This window comes from Dipodomys merriami, unplaced genomic scaffold (assembly GCF_024711535.1).
Source record: "Dipodomys merriami isolate MVZ:Mamm:240054 unplaced genomic scaffold, mDipMer1.0.p SCAF_885, whole genome shotgun sequence".
Lineage (NCBI taxonomy): Eukaryota > Metazoa > Chordata > Mammalia > Rodentia > Heteromyidae > Dipodomys > Dipodomys merriami.
Window position 1 is genome coordinate 20,211 of NW_027206496.1, and position 18,359 is coordinate 38,569.

Genomic DNA, 18,359 nt, shown 5'->3' on the forward strand with positions numbered 1-18,359 from the left:
CCCCAATGTTCCCCTTAACACCTACCGAAGTTGTTAAGTTCGTTTTTTGACATAACAACTTGTACATCTCATTGTTGCAATGGGTCCACCTGCATGCATAGCTAAACAATTTGTTTTTACCCTTCCCCTCCACAAATTATACCAACATCAAATACAGTGAAAGCATAGGTTATAGTATGGGGGACTGACATACAAAACAACAAAGAAATCATCTTATAAATATGTTAGAAACATTTGCATGAAAGAAAAAAAACATTTGAATAGTTATCTTGGGGTTCATTTCTGTAACATCAACTTATCTGAACTTTTCTGCTTGACTCAGACATATACTAGATATTGCAAATAAGGGAAACCATGGGACCTATGTTTCTTTGGGCCTGGCTTACTTCACATAATATAATTTTTTCCATATCTTTCCATTTCCTAACAAATGGGGTAATATCATTCATTCTGATGGAGGCATAGAATTCCATTATGGATATATAACACATTTTCTAGATCCATTCATCTACTGAGGTGCATCTAGGTTGGTTTCATACCTTAGCTGTGGTAAATAATGCTGCAATAAACACAGTCATGCTGGTAGCTTTATTGTGGTCTTGTTTGTGATCATTTGGGTAAATGCCCAAAAGAGGGATTGCTGGATCATAGGGGAGCTCTATGTGGAGTCTTCTGAGGAACCTCAATACTACTTTCCAAAGTGGTTGACCAAGTTTACACTCCCACCCACAATGGAGTATGGTTCCCTTCTGTCCACATCCCCTTCAGCATCTGTTGTTATTAGAGTTCTTGATTATAGCCATTCTAACTGGGGTGAGGTGGTATCTCAATGTTGTTTTGATTTGCATTTCTTTTTTGGCTAGAGAGGTTGAATATTTCTTCATGTGTCTACTGGCCATCCTTCTTTCTTCTTCAGAGAAGTTTCTCTTTAAGTCTTTTCTGTATGCCAAAAATGAGAGAAATGTTGCTGAAATCAGGAAAACAATTACATTCAGAATAGCAACAAAAAATAAAATACCAAGGAATTAACTTAACCAAAGAAGTGAAGGACCTCTATGATGAAAACTTTAAAAACCTGAAAAAGGCATTCAAAACAGAACTTAGGAAGTGGCAAAAACTCCCATGCTTGTTCCTGGATTGGAAAAATCAACATTGTGAAAATGGCAATACTTCCCAAGGCTATCTACAAATTCAGTGCAATACCTGTCAATATTCCAACCTCATTCTTCAAGGAAATAGAAGAAGCGATCCAAAAATTCATATGTTACAATAAAAGACCCTGAATAACAAAAACAATCCTTAACAGAAAGAACAGTGCTGGAGGAATATCAATACCAAATATCAAACTCGAACAATGGAATAGAATTGAAAACCTAAAAATGAACCTAAAGACCTATAGCTATCTAATCTTCAATAAGGGAGCTAAAAAAAATAGAATAGAAGAAAGACAGCCTCATCAGTAAATTGTGCTTGCAAAATTGGTTAACTACTTTTAGAAAACTAAAGCTAGATCCTTATATATCACCCTGCACCAGAATCAACTCCAAATGGATCAATGTCAAAGCAGATACTCTGAAAACATTACAGAATGGAATTGGAGAAACCCTAGGTCTCCTTGGCACAGGCTGAAATTTTCTTAATAGAGACCCAGAAACACAACAAATCAAAGAAAGGTTGGACAAATGGGATTGTTTCATATGTAAAACATACCTGGAACTTAAAAAACTAAACCCCCCAAAAACAAATCTTCAAAGAAACAAGATCTCCATCTTGATGGAAATCTAGCTAGCTGTCCGGCTGAGCAGCTAGCTTCAACTCAGGCCTTGGAAGAAAACAAAAGAGTCATTTAGCAAATCACAGGAACCTGACCTGACCTGCCATAATCAGCTCCACCTAGGGGAAAGTAACCAAGCCCAGGCAGTAGAAGCTCCTCCCCCTCAGGAGTCGCTTTCTTCACTGTGTAAACAGAGCCAGAGGCTGCCCCTCCCTACAGCATATTAGACAATTAAAGGAAATTCAGTAAACATAAACCCTGACAATGGCTCCAGGCTGGACTCTGTGAGTGTCTCAGAAGCTAGGCCCCCAAGGAAAACCTATAGATTGCTGAAAGGCCTCAACTCTACCCAGAACCAAGCCTAATCACAGCATCTCCCAACTAGAGGAGAGAGCCATCTTCCTGTTTTGTGATACTCAAAGCAGATCTCCCTCCCACTGAACTAGCCTGGGAGGAGGATTACAAAATCCTGGGTAAAGCAGAGCATTTTTCTGCCTGCTTAGACAAACTGACTTAAGAAACCAATCAAAGCACGTGAAAACCAAACACCATAGCAGACCAGAGACTCAACCAAGAGAGTTGATACAGACAAAAGTGAGAAACAGGATCTTCCCCTCCACCTCCCCCGATAAAAAAACAAATCAAAGAACTATTTTTTACCTATTTTTTATTTTTAATTTTTTAAAAATTGTTTTCTATTAATCTTTTATTTTTCCTCTTAAAATTTTTATTTAGGTGTATATGTATGTGTGCTGTTTTTGTCTCTACTGACCTTTCAGTTCTTTTTTTTCTTTCTCATTTTCTTCATTTTTCTTCTCTTTTGTCCTTTTGTGCGCGACTTAATTGCTGTTCTGCTCATCCTCAGATATATCCGTCCTCAATTATTACACCTTATCTACCATACTGTACACACTTAATACAGAAATTTATTACTCAATTCAAATACTCTCAGGCTTAAATTCCTTAGTAGCAGTATTATATCTTTATGCCTATATAATTTTTTAAGAATGAGATGTACAAGTCATTATGTGGAAAAAGGAACTTTAGAATTTTGGTGGGTGGAAGGTTTGGGTGGGGGGGTGGGAGGAGGATGGGAAGGGATGGGAATGGGAAACAAAGGAGGAGGCTACAATGCTTGATAAGAAATGTACTCATTATCTTGCCCATGTAATTGTAACCCCTCTGTACAGTATTTTCACAATAAAAAAAATAAAAAAAAGAATTTTTATTTTTTAGTTTTTCAAGTGTCCTTTTAATCCCACTCCTCCTCTCATCCTATCCTCATTCTCTCAATTTCACCTTTAAAATTAGATAATCTTCAAGTTTCAATTTTTAAATTAATTTTTTGTTTTTCCATTTTTTCTCGTCTCTTTTTTTTCTCTCTCCTATCATTCGGTCCAGCATATTTCACTCTTTGAGATTTGGACTTGGTTAATTTCACTCTCTTTGGCATTTCCCGATCGATTTAATCCTAATTTTCACCATATTTCTCCCTAAACATAATAATTTCTGGTTTGCCAAATTTTCCTTGCTGCTCTTAGCCCATTAATCCATAGTTGTTTGATGTTGAACAGATTTTATCTGTTAAACTAGATTGTATCTGCAGCCTTTTCCCTGTGCAACTATAGGACTCTGGTTGATGCTTGCCTTAAAATAGTTTTCTAGCACAAAGTTGGTGTTACTTTCATACCAAATGGGCAGAAAAATCCGGAAAAATGGCAAATCCAAGTATCTCCACTCCCAGTCATGGTAATCAGGTGACAGAACAAATAATGAATAATCCAGAGGAGAGTTCCCAAAAAGCTGTACAAACAATACTGGTAAAAATGGTGAATGTAAAGATCAAAAACCTTGAAAGACTGAGTGTGAGCCTAATAGGGAGAGAGAGGATGCAAACCAAAGATCAAAACAGCAATCTCTTAAGTGTGAGGAAGCTACTCAATGAGTGATTCAGGAATTGCATGAGCAGGTTGAGAACACTCAAAGAGAAATAAATGAATTGTGTAAGCAGGCTGAGAACAGTCAAAGTGATAGATAAGGATTGCGTGAGCAGGCTGAGAACAGTCAAAAAGAACTATAGGAATTGCTTGAACATGAGGAAGCTAATCAAAGAGTAATACAGGAATTGCGAGAGCGGGATGAGAATAGACAAAGATCGATAGAGGAATTCATGTAATACATAAGCAGACAACTGAAAAAATTCAGGGAGACCACAAAAAGAATGATTAATGGAACCACACAGAAGGAATAAAAGTCCAAGGAAACCATAAACAATCAACTAAGTGATTTGAGAATAAACACGGAACACCAAAGTAAAGAAGTAAAAAAATTATACAAGATCTAAAAAAAGCTCCAACAAAGAATTGGAAGCCATCAAAACTAAAGCCATTTCCTCTTAACTCTGGAACAAAACAAGGATGTCTACTCTCTCCACTTCTCTTCAATGAAGTATTAGAATGTCTAGCTACAACAATAAGACAAGATGCAAACATAAAGAGTATCCAAATAGAGAAAGAAGAAGTAAAACTCTCCCTCTTTGCAGATGACATGATCTTGTATTTAAAAAATCCCATAGACTCCACTCCCAAATTACTCAAGCTGATTCAAAATTTGGCAAAGTAGCAGAGTGTAAAATTGACCTCCAAAAATCAATGGCTTTTCTGTATGCCAACAATGAGAAAAGTGGGGCTGAAATTAGGAAAGCACCTCCATTTGTAATAGCCCCACAAAAAATAAAATACCTAGTAATTAACTTAACTAAAGAAGTGAAGGACCTCTATGATGAAAACTTTAAAAGCTTGAAAAAGGATATCAAACCTGAACTAAGAAAATGGCAAAAACTCCTATGCTCCTGGATTAGAAAGATCAACATAGTGAAAATGGAAATACTTCCCAAGGCTATCTACAAATTCAATGCGATACCTATCAAAATTCCAAACTCATTCTTCAAGGAAATAGTAGAGACAATCCAAAAATTCATATGGAACAGTAAAAGACCCCGAATAGCAAAAATGCTCCTCAACGGAAAGAACACTGCTGGAGGAATATCAATACCAAATTTCAAACTCTACTATAAAGCCATAGAAACCAAAATAGCTTGGTACTGGCACAAGAACAGACCTCGGGACCAATGGAATAGAATTGAAAACCCAGAAATGAACCTACAGACATATAGCCATCTAATCTTCGATAAGGGAGCTCAAAAAATAGAATGGAAGAAAGACAGCCTGTTCAGTAAATGGTTCTGGCAAAATTGGTTAATTACTTGTAGAAAACTAAAGCTAGATCCTTATATATCACCCTGCACCAAAATCAACTCCAAAATGGATCAAAGACCCCAGAGTCAAAGCAGACACTCTGAAAACATTACAGGATGGAATAGGAGAAACCCTAGGTCTTGTTGGCACAGGCTGAAATTTTCTTAATAAAGACACGGAAACACGACAAATCAAAGAAAGGTTGGACAAATGGGATTGCTTGAAGTTGCAGAGTTTCTGCATGGCAAATGACATAGCTAGAAGATCAATAGAAAGCCCACGTAGAAAATCTTCACTAGCCATAAAACGGACTAGGGTCTCATATCTAAAATGTACTTGGAACTCATAATATTAAATTCCCCAACAGGAAATCCTCAAAGAAACAACTCCCCAATAAATAAGAGGTCTAAAGACTTAAAGAGTTCTTGTTTATAGCTATTCTAACTGGGGTGAGGTGGTATCTCAATGTTGTTTTGTTTTCCATTTCTTTTACAGCTAGGGAGGTTGAGCATTTCTTCATGTGTCTATTGGCCATCCTTCTTTCTTCTTCAGAGAAGTTTCTCTTCAAGTCTTTAGCCCACTTATTTACTGGGCAGTTGTTTCTTTGATGATTTGTTGTTGGGGGATTTAATTTTTTTAGTTGCATGTATATTTTATATATGAGACCCTTGTCCATTGTATGGCTAGTGAAGATCTTCTCCCTATCTGTGGGCTATCTATTGATCTTGCTAGCTATGTCCTTTGCTATGCAGAAGCTCTGCAACTTCATGCAATCCCATTTGTCCAACCTTTCTTTGATTTGTTGTTTCCGGGACTCAATTAAGAAAATTTCGGATGTGGTTCCGGGAAGATGGCGGAGGAGAAGCTGGAATCTGAACAAGCATTCGCATAGAAAGCAGTTTTAGAGTTCCAGTGAACAGTCCTAAGCCAGAGAATCACACCAAGTGTGCCATCACAGGACAGAGAGTTAGTCAAGAGAGGGGAAGCCAAGGAGACACATCTGAGCGCCTGCAGGGTCGCGGCGGTGACCACCACCGCAGGGTCATACCTGAGACACAGAGAGTCCGGGACGAAGGAGCCAGACGCAGCGGACGAGCAGATTCTACTCAACACCAACAAGAGCGACAAGGAGCGGACATCTTCATCCTGCAGTTTGCAGACCAGAGACGACCCAGGATCCAAGACTCGGCGTGAGTACAAGCCGGACGTCCTCACTCCTTCTCAGGGAGCAGAGGAGGGAAGGCCACCCCTCTCCCCACAGCACCGGTGATCTCCATCTTGGATACCGACAAAGCTCGGAGGAGCTGCTAGCTCCATCTCAGGCCTTGGAACAAAACGAGTCATTTAGCAGGTCACAAGAACTTAACGGTGAAGTGACCTGCCAGACTCGGCTCCATCCAGGGAAAAGTCACCCAGCTCAGGCGCCAGCCATTGGAGTGGCTTGCCTCACTGTGTAACCAGAGCCAGAGGCTGCCCCTCCCTCTAGCAGCCACCACACTCAATTGAAAAACAGAAACCCTGAGAATGGCTCAAGGCTGGGCGCTGTGAGCTTTATCACAAAATAGCCCCAGGGAAAAGCTATTGTTTATTGAAAGGCCTCACCTCTACCCAGAACCTAGCCTCATCACCGCATCCCCCTCTTTTGCGATTCTCAAAGCAGATCACCCTCCCAGAAAACTAACCTGGGAGGGGGATCTCAAAATCTTCGGTAAAGCAGAGCATTTTTCTGCCTCTTCCAACAAACCTACTTAAGAAACCAATCAAGCCACAGGACCTCAAGCTGACCAGAGACTCCAACAAGAGACTGGTTACAGACAAAAGGGAGATACAGGATTCTTCCCACCCCTCCTCCCCCCAAAAAATCAAAAGACTTTTTTTTCTTTTTTTTTCTTCTTCTTCTTTTCTTTTTTTGTTTTTTTTTTTGTTTTTTGTTACCTTATATATATATATATTTATGTATATGTATATGTAAATTTATGTATATATATATATATATATACATAAATTTTTTTCTCCTCTAAAACATTTATTAATCTTTAATTTTTGCCTCTTCTGAAAAAATAATTGTTTTCCAGTAACGTTTTTTTTTCTCCTCTTATAATTTTTATTTTAGGAATATGTGAATGAGCGTTTTCCTTTCTTTTCTTGTCTTCTTTCTTTCTTAATTATCTTTTTGTTTTTTGTCTAGCTCTACTGAACTTCTGATCTTTTCTTCTCCCCTTCCTATCCTTAAATTTTTCACATCTCCTCTATGTCCCTCCCTTTCTCTAAACATATTCACATTCCTCTCTAAATAGACGGTCTTTTAATCTCTATAATAACATTAACTTTTATGTTTCTATTTTTTTTCTGGTCTCTTTTCATTCCTCTTTCCGTCTCTTCTTTTTCTCTCTCTCTCTACTTGCATCCTACCCAACCCATTTCCTGCATTATGATTAGGACATTGTTAACTCTCCCTGTGCCTCCCCACACCAATCTATTCCTATTTTTTACCCACATCTCTCCCTAATCCTAATAATTTCTGGCTTTCCAAATTTTTTACTGCGGTTCGAAGTCCTTTAACATATAGTTGTTTGATGTTGAATAGATCTATCTGTTGAACTAGATTGTATCTGTAGACTATTGACTGTACAAACGCAAACTTTGGTTGATGGTTGCATTCAGATAGTGTTCTAGCACAAAACTGGTGCTATCTTCATCTCAAATGGGCAGAGTAAGCCGGAAAACCACAAGAAAAATGGCAAATTCGGGCATCTAAATTCCCAATCTTGATAATCAGGGATTAGAACAGATAAAGAATAATCCAGAGGAGAGTTCCCAAATAGCTCTACAATCACTACTAGCAAACATGATAAATGAGAAGTTTGACAATGTACAAAGGACTCTGTATGAGCGTGATAGGGAGAGAGAGGAGGCATCCCAGAAGTTTATACAGGAATATCATAAGCGTGAGGAAGCTACTCAAAAACTGTTACAGGATTTGCGTGAACAACTTGAGAATACTCAAAGAGAAAGGGAGGAATGGCGTGAGCAGGCTGAGAACACTCAAAGAGAACTGCAGGCATCCCACGAACGGGAAGAAAGAGAACTGCAGGAATCCCACAGACGGGAGGAAGCTAATCAAAGAGTAATTCAGGAATTGAGAGACCAGGTAGGGAATACACAAAGATGAAGTCAGGGAGACCACAAAAGGAATGCTGAATGGAACCCAACAGAAGGAATGGGAGTCCAAAGAAACCATAACCAATCAACTAAGTGATTTGAGAACAAACACTGAACACCAAATTAAGGAAGTAAAGAAATTCATACAAGACCTAAAACAAAGCTTCAACAAAGAACTTGAAGCCATCAAAGCTGACAAATTAGAAGGAAAAGAGATAAAAAACAAAGTAGAGAGTCTTGACAACAGGTTAGACCATGCAGAAGATCGAATCTCAGGGATTGAAGACAGCCTAGATATTATAGAGAAAGAACATACAACCATCCAAGACAAGTCCAAGAAATATGAGAGGTCTATCCAACACCTGGAAGACACCATCAGAAGGCCCAGTCGAAGGACAATGGGTGTAGAGGAGCACCTAGAAACAGAAGTTAATGGTCTAGGAAATTTGTTTAACAGGATTCTAGCAGAGAACTTCCCAAACATACAAAAAGATAGGCCTATTCAGATACAAGAAGCTTTTAGAACCCCAAATAGACCAGACCAGAATAGGATATCCCACCATCACATTATAATCCACACAGGATCAACCCAGACCAAGGAAAAGATCCTTAAAACTGTCAGGGAGAAAAGGTTAATCACCTATAAAGGGAAACCAAGTAGAATTACCAAAGATTACTCAGCAGAGACAATCAAAGCAAGAAGAGCCTGGAATGACGTATGCCATGCCCTAAAAACAACCAACTATCAACCAAGAATACTGTACCCAGCTAAACTCTCCTTCATAACTGAAGGCCAAATAAAAACCTTCCATAAAAGAAAAATTGAAACAATTCATCTCCACCAAACCAGCCCTGCAAAAGATTCTTAAAGATGTCCTACACATAGAAAACCAACAAGACTGCAACAAAGGCCAAGAACCTGCACCCAAACTGAGAATCCAAGAACCTTAGGAAGAACCCAGGTTTCGCAGCCCCCAAGAAGGTAGATAACATGGCAGGAACTCCCAAATACCTCTCAGTCCTATCTCTTAACGTTAACGGACTGAACTCTCCAATTAAGCGACATAGACTGTCTAGTTGGATTAAAAAACAAGACCCTTCTATCTGCTGCCTTCAGGAGTCACATCTTGCCCGTAAAAACAAACACATTTTCAATGTTAAAGGCTGGAACAAAATCTACCAAGCAAACGGCCCCCATAAACAGGCCGGAGTTGCAATCCTAATATCAGATAAAATAGACTTCAAATTAAAATTCGTGAGAAGAGATACAGAAGGTCGCTACATACTAATGAAAGGATCTCTCGTTCAGGAGGATATTACAATTCTAAATATCTATTCGCCAAACAAAGGAGCACCCAAATTTATCAAAGAAACACTACTTTCCCTCAAATCCCATATAGATCCAAAGACATTAATTGTTGGGAATTTTAACACACCACTCTCCCCACTAGATAGATCAACTGGGCAAAAACTCAACAGAGAAAACGCAGATCTAAACAGCTTCATGGATCAACTAGACTTAACAGACATTTACCGAACATTTCACCCAGCAGCCTCAGAATACACGTTCTTCTCAGCAGCACATGGAAAGTTTTCTAAAATAGAAGATATTTTAGGCCACAAAGCAAACTTGTCTAAATTCAGAAACATTGAAGTTATACCTTGCATTCTCTCTGACCACAAGGGAATAAAATTAGGACTCAACACCAAAAGCCACCAAAGAAAGTCCGGTATCATATGGAGGCTGAACAACACAATGCTGAATCATGAGTGGGTCATGGAAGAGATTAGAAAGGAAATTCAAATGTTCATGGTATTCAACAAAAATGAACACACAAATTAACAGCTCCTCTGGGACACAGCAAAGGCAGTACTCAGAGGCAAGTTTAGAGCTCTGAGATCCTACATCAACAAATTGGAGAGATCTGAAACTAGCAATTTATTGACACATCTAAACCTCCTTGAAAAAGAGCAGCAAGATAAACCCCAATCCAGTAGACGGAAAGAAATAATCAAAATTAAATCAGAATTAAATGAACTAGAATCCAAAAAAAACTATAGAAAGAATCAACAAAACAAAGAGTTGGTTCTTTGAAAAAATTAACAAAATTTACAGACCCTTAGCAAATCTTATCAGAAAAAGAAGAGAACACACCCAAATTAATAAACTCAGAGATGAGAATGGAAACATCACCACGGAAACAACCAAGATTCAGAACATTATAAGGGAATACTTCTCAAAACTTTATGCTAATAAGTTCGACAACTTCACAGAAATGGACCTCTTCCTAGCAATTATTGACATGCCAAAACTAAACCAAGATGAGTTAAACTATCTTACCAGGCTCATATCAAGCATTGAAATAGAAAAAGCAATAAGAGACCTCCCAGCTAAGAGAAGTCCAGGACCAGATGATTTTACAGTGGAATTTTACAAGGCCTTCAAAACAGAGCTCACACCAATTTTCCTCCAACTCTTCAATGAAATTGAAAGAGAAAGCTCACTACCGAACACATTCTATGAAGCCATCATAACCCTCATCCCAAAACCAGGCAGGGACTCATCAAAGAAAGAGAACTATAGACCCATTTCTCTGATGAACATTGATGGAAAAATTCTCAACAAAATTTTGGCCAATCGACTTCAACAATTCATCCAAAAAATCATAAACCACGATCAAACAGGATTCATTTCAGGGATGCAAAGCTGGTTCAATATACGCAAATCAATTAATATTATTCATCACATCAACAGGAGCAGAAAAAGCATTGGACAAGGTCCAAGACCCCTTTATGATGAAGGTTTTGGAAAAATTAGGATTCCATGGAACATTCCTCAATACAAGAAAGGCTGCATATGACAAACCTACAGCCAGCATTATACTCAATGGTGAAAAACTAAAGCCATTTCCTCTTAACTCAGGAACAAGACAAGGATGCCCACTCTCTCCACTTCTCTTCAATCTAGTATTAGAATGCCTAGCTACAGCAATAAGACAAGATGCAGACATAAAGGGGATCCAAATAAGGAAAGAAGAAATAAAACTCTCCATCTTTGCAGATGACATGATCTTGTATTTAAAGAATCCCATAGACTCCACTCCCAAATTACTCAAGCTGATTCAAAACTTTGGCAAAGTAGCAGGTTATAAAATTAACCCCCCAAAATCAATGGCTTTTCTGTATGCCCACAATGAGAAAAATGTGGCTGAAATTAGGAAAGCAACTCCATTTGTAATAGCCCCACAAAAAATTAAATAACTTGGAATTAACTTAACTAAAGAAGTGAAGGACCTCTACGATGAAAACTTTAAAATCTTGAAAAAGGAAATCAACACAGAACTTAAAAAATGACAAAACCTCCCATGCTCCTTGATTGACAAGATTAACTTCGTGAAAATGGCAATACTTCCCAAGGGTATCTACAAATTCAACACGATACCTATCAATATTCCACCCTCATTCTTCAAGGAAATAGAAGAGGCAATCCAAAAATTCATATGGAACAATAAAAGACCCCGAATAGCAAAAACGCTCCTCAACGGAAAGAACACTGCTGGAGGAATATCAATACCAAATTTCAAACTGTACTATAAAGCCATAGTAATCAAAACAGCTTGGTATTGGCATAAGAACAGACCTCAGGACCAATGGAATAGAATTGAAAACCCAGAAATGAACCTACAGACCTATAGCCATCTAATCTTCAATAAGGAAGCTAAAACAATAGAATGGAAGAAAGACAGCCTCTTCAGTAAATGGTGCTGGCAAAATTGGTTAACTACATGTAGAAAACTAAAGCTAGATCCTTATATATCACCCTGCACCAGAATCAACTCCAAATGGATCAAAGACCTTGAACTCAATGCAGACACTCTGAAAACATTACAGAATGGAATAGGAGAAACCCTAAGTCTCCTTGGCTCAGGTCGAAATTTTCTGAATAGAGACCCGGAAGCACAACCAATCAAAGAAAGGTTGGACAAATGGGATTGCATAAGGTTGCAGAGCTTCTGCAGGGCAAATGACATAGCTAGCAAGATCAAGAGAAAGCCCACCGATTGGGAGAAGATCTTTACTAGCCATACAACGGACAAGGGTCTCATATCTAAAATATACTTGGAACTCAAAAAATTAAACCACCCAACAACAAATCCTCAAAGAAACAACTGCCCAATAAATAAGTGGGCGAAAGACTTAAAGAGAAGCTTCTCTGAAGAAGAAAGAAGGATGGCCAATAGACACATGATGAAATGTTCAACATCCCTAGCCATAAAAGAAATGCAAATCAAAACAACATTGAGATTTCACCTCACTCCAGTTAGAACAGCAAAAATCAAGAACTCTAACAACAACAGATGCTGGAGGGGATGTGGACAGAAGGGAACCTTACTTCATTGTTGGTGGGAATGTAAACTTGTTCAACCACTTTGGAAAGCAGTATGGAGGTTCCTCAAAAGACTTCACATAGATATCCCCTATGATCCAGCAATCCCACTTTTGGGCATTTACCCAAATGTATACAAACAAGACTACACTAAAGCTACCAGCACACCTATGTTTATTGCAGCATTATTTACCATAGCTAAGATATGGAACCAACCCAGATGCCCCTCAGTAGATGAGTGGATCAAGAAAATGTGGTATATATACACAATGGAATTCTATGCCTCCATGAGAAAGAATGACATTTCCCCATTTGTTAGGAAATGGAAAGGTTTGGAAAAAATTATATTAAGTGAAGTAAGCCAGGCCCAAAAAACCTAGGTCCCATGGTTTCCCTTATTTGCAATATCTAGTATAGGTATGAGTCAGCGGAAAATGTCAGATAATGTGATGTTAGGAAAATGAACCCTTAAATACGTATTTTAATGTTTTCGTTTCTTTCATGCATGTGTTTCTAACGCATTTATAAGATTATTTCTTTGTTGCTTTGTATGTCCCTCCCCCACAGTGTAACCCCCGCTTTCACTATATTTGATGTCAGTATAACATGTGGAGGAGATGGGGACAAATAAGTCGTTTAAGGATTCAGGTGGACCTGTTGCAACAATGAGTACAAAATGTCATGTCAAAACCAGGTTTACAATGTCAGTGTTGGGGGGGAGGGGGTATAATTGGGTGGGGGGAGGGGGGAGGCTGGGAAGGGAGGTGAAGGGTAAACAAAGGAGGAGGCTGCAATGCTTGGTAAGAAATGTATGCATTATCCTGCCCATGTAATTGTAACCCCTGTGTACAGTATGTTCACAAATAAAATAAAATAAATTTAAAAAAAAAAAGAGAAAATTTCGGCCTGAGCCAAGGAGACCTATGGTTTCTCCTTTTCCATCCTGTAATGTTTTCAGAGTGTCTGCTTTGACTCCGAGGTCTTTGATCCATTTGGAGTTGATTCTAGTACAGGGTGATATATAAGGATCTAGCTTTAGTTTTCTACATGTAGTTTACCAATTTTTCCAACACCATTTACTGAACAGGCTGTCTTTCTTCCATTCTATTATTTTAGCTCCCTTATCGAAGTCTACTTGGTTATAGGTCTGTAGGTTCATTTCTTTCTTTCTTTAATTTAATTTTATTTGTGAATATACTGTACAGAGGGGTTACAATTACATGGTCAAAGTAATGCGTACATTTCTTACCAAGCATTGCAGCCTCCTCCTTTGTTTACCCTTCACCTCCCTTCCCAGCCTCCTCCCTCCCTCCAATCCTTCCCTCCCCCCCCCCCGCTCCCCCCCACCATCATTGTAAAGCTCCTTTTTGACATGACAATTTGTACTCTTCATTGTTGCAACAGGTCCACCTGAATCCTTAAATGACTGTTTTTCCCCATCTCCTCCATAAGTTATACTGACATCAAATATATTAAAAGCAGGGGTTATACTGTGGTGGAGGGACATACAAAGCAACAAAGAAATAAACTTATAAATGCGTTAGAAACACATGCATGAAAGAAAAAAAACATTAAAATACCTAAGGATTCATTTTCCTAACATCACATTATCTGACTTTCCGCTTGACTCATACATATACTAGATATTGCAAATAAGGGAAACCATGGGACCTGTGTTTCTTTGTGCCTGGCTTACTTCACTTAATGTAATTTTTTCCAAGTTTTTCCATTTCCTAACAAATGGGGCAATGTCATTCTTTCTGATGGAGGCATAGAATTCCATTGTGTATATATACCACATTTTCTTGATCCATTCATCTACTGAGGGGCATCTGGGTTGGTTCCAGATCTTAGCTATGGTAAATAATGCTGCAATAAACATAGTTGTGCTGGTAGCTTTAGTGTGGTCTTGTTTGTAAACATTTGCGTAAATGCCCAAAAGTGGGATTGCTGGGTCTTGTATATTTCCTAATAAAAAATAATATGAGATTTGGGAGCCAGTGGCTGCTGCCTCTAATCCTCGCTACTTAGGAGGCTGATTTCTGAGGATTGCAGTTGGAAGCTAGACTGGACAAAGAAGTATGTGAGACTCTTGAGATTCTTATTTCCAATTAACCGTTAAAAAACCAGAGGTGGAGTTGCAGTTCAAGGGGTAGAACTCTAGCTTTGAGTAAAAAGCTCAGGGACAAAGCACAATCGCTGAGTTCTAGGCTCAGGATGGAACAAAAAAAGATAATATTATCTGCAAAAAAGATAATTACACTCCTTCCTATCAACACAGATATTGACATTTCTATTGTCAAATTGATTTTCCTTGCAAATCTAGTTCCTACAACTTACAAGTGGTGACAGTAGATATGGTACCCTTGTTGCTGATTTTAGGAGAAAAGTATATGTGGTTTCACCATTAAGTAGGACACACACACACACACACACATACACACACACACACACACACACACACACACAAACACACACACACACACACACACACACACACACTAGCCTAAATGTGAAAAAAAACAAGAATGATAAATGATTGGTGAGTTGAGAGATAACAAGGAATGTAAATTTGGAGGCAAATGAAATTGATATCTGTGATGGTTAATCTTGAGGATGAGCTTCAATGGGATTGATTTGATTTGGTTTAGATGCGCCCAGCTAATAATTAAAGCATAACTCTGGGTGTGTTTGGTGGGTTTCCATAACAGATTAACCAAAGCAGATATCCCTCCTGCACATGGGTGGCACCATCCGGTATGCTGGCTTTCCATACTGAGTTAATGAAGAGAAAAGAGAATCTTCCCAACGAAGCACTCCCTTTCCCTCTCTTACCCCTCCCCATGCTCCATGTCCTCCATGTTCTTCTCTGCCATTAATCCCTGAAATCTATGACACTGAGCAAAATAACTTCCTAGGATATTTCTGTCAAATATTTTGTCATAGCAAGAAAAAAATACATGGCTAACACACAACCGAATCTTCCACTTGTACTCCTTGTTTTATTGATTGACTGATTGATTTAGCCATACCTGGAACTGGAACTCATTGGTTGAGCACTGTCCCTGAGCCAAATTGTGCTCAATCAAGGGTAGTGTTCTACCCCTTGAGCAACAATGCCATTTCCAGCTTTTTTTGAGTACTTTATTAGACTTGAGTGTCTCAGAGACTTCTCTGCCCAGGCTGGGTTGAACCACCATCCACAGATCTTAGCCTTCTAAGTAGCTAGGATTACAGGCTTGAGCTGCTGGTGCCTGGCCACATTCTACCGTTTCTTCTTCCTTCTTCTTGATTCTTCCTCCTGTCCCCTCCCAAACTTCCTCCTCCACACCATGCTAAATAAGTATAGGCTTTACTATTGAGCTGGACACCCAGCCATAGGCTGCCATCTTTACTCAATGAAATAAACAGCTGACATCAATGGGTTGCTGAGTATATGCTAGGCACCAACCCACCTTTTTCTTTGTGAACTTGGTAATAAACCTATGAGATAGGTAATCATTATCTTAGTCTTACAGACCAGGCTACTGGAACAAAACCAATGATTTGCCAGGGCCAAAAACACAAACCTTTAATCCCGGCCCAACAAACCTCTCAATCCAACTTCAGTAGTGAAGATGAGACTCAAACCCAGGCACTCTCTTCATTAGACAGAGCCTGTACTTAATCACACCTGTGGGTGTTTTTGATTCCTTGCTACAATAATGTGAGGGTAGGGGATAACAAAGGCAACACATTAATGGAGTATTATTTGAGGGTGAGATTTGCCATTGGAAAGACCAGGATAAAAGACCCAGCTCCAGCATTTACTAACGTTTGACATCATAGACAAGTCATTTTAATTTGTTTGCCTCTGTTTCTATATCTGGAAAATGGAGATAATCAGAATGCCTTCCTTCATAAAGGAGCAGGTTCCCAGCAAGGTGTAATTGACTCACACCTGAAATCCTAACTACTAAAGAGATTGAGATCAGAGGATCAGGGTTCATGGCCAGTCTGAGCAGTGAAGTCTGTGATACTTTATTTCCAATTAATCACCAGAAAACCAAAAGTAGTGTAGTAATGAAAACTGGTAGAATGCTAGCCTTAAATAGAAGAACTCAGGTACAGAGCCTGGGACCCAAGTGCAAGCCTGACAACCAAAACCAACAACAACAAAAGAGCAAGTTCCAATCATTTCTTTAAGATAGTATAATAAGCTTTAAATCTGATTATTGAAGTTCAAATCCAGCCCAGGCAGCTAAATCTGAGAGTTTTATCTCCAATTAACTTAAAAAGAGCCAGAAGTACAGATGTGGCTCAAATGATAGAGGGCCAATTACAGGTAGCCACCCACTGCCTTTGCTCCAACCTGTCATAAGCCCAGCACAAGTGGCTCAACAGCAGATATTTGTTGGTGGGAAACTGAAGGAGTGAACACTATAAGGGCCCTCGCCTCCTGCTATCTTTTCTTGTCCAGGCCCTCCCTGGCTGTATTGTTATATATTCTCTCATCCTGGGAAAATAACCATAGCATAAAATGTGTCATCTCAACCAGTTACAATTGTACACTTCAGTGGCTTTAAGTACATTCAAATTTTTATGCACCCTCTCTGATACCAACTTCTAGAACTTTCTCAGAATCCAACCTGAAATTAAGCACTTATTAAAGAGCACCTTCCATCCATCCCTTTCCACAGTCTCAGGAAACCCACCATTCTACTTCCTGTCTCACAATTTGACTGTGGCAGATCTCCTGTGACAAGAGTCATGATATTCTAGTGATAGTGGTAGTAATGGTGTGTATGTGCATGTGCTTATATGTGTGCATGTGTGTGTGTGTGTGTGTGTGTGTTCATGCTCATGCACACACAGTTTTATTGCTTGTACTAGGTCCTGGGCACCATCCGTGGGGTTTTTTTGCTTAAGGCTAGCACTCTGCCACTGGTACCATAATTCCACATCAGTTTTTTGAGATAGTTAATTGGAGATGAGTCTCATAAAGCTTCAGTCCTCAGCTCTAAGCTTCCTGAATAGCTAGAATTACAGCCATGAGCGAACAACTCACGGCTAGAGATGGTGAATTTTAACACATTAATTCTGCTAGCATGTAGTGCCTCATGTTTTAGTCAAACATCAATGTAAATGTTGCTGTGAAAAGACTTTTGGAAGCAGGGGTTATACTGTGGGGAAGGGACATACAAAGCAACAAAGTAATCATCTTATAAAGCTGTTAGAAATAATCGCAAGGAAGAAAAAACATTTGAATCTTTATCTTGGGGTTCATTTCGCCTAACATCAATTTATCTGACCGTTTCTGCTTATGTCAGACATATACTATTTGTTGCATATAAGGGAACCCTTGGGACCTATGTTTCTTTGGGTCTGGCTTACTTCACTTAATATAATTTTTTCCAAGTCTTTCCATTTCCTAACAAATAAAAAACAAATTGTTTAAATAGGGATACAGGTGGACCCATTGCAACAATGAGATATAAAAGTCGTTATGGAGAAAAACAAACTTTACATCTTTGGAGGGAGGGGGGATTAAGGGTGGGTGGGTGGGAGATGGGAAGGGATGGTAAGTGGAAACAATGGAAGAGGCAACAATGTTTGATAAGAAATGTATTCATTACCTAGCCCAAGTAATTGTAACCCCTCTGTACAGTATTTTCGCAATAAAAAAGGAAAGAAATTAAAAAATTTTTGGATGTGATTACCATTTTAATCACATGGGTAAATTTCAATAGATAAATTTAAATAATTTTAAACTTGGAGTAAAGAAGATTTATTATGGCCT

General features: G+C 38.8%; 1 long non-coding RNA gene across 1 annotated transcript in view; it reads right to left on the reverse strand.

The window, feature by feature from the left end:
* Window positions 1–658: 658 nt before the first annotated feature.
* Window positions 659–18,359, reverse strand: part of LOC138820435 (uncharacterized) — a 32,525-nt gene continuing 14,824 nt past the window's right edge. The window contains exon 3 of the long non-coding RNA XR_011369883.1: window positions 659–939. This is a non-coding gene — a long non-coding RNA (uncharacterized lncRNA). The remainder of the gene's footprint in view (window positions 940–18,359) is intronic.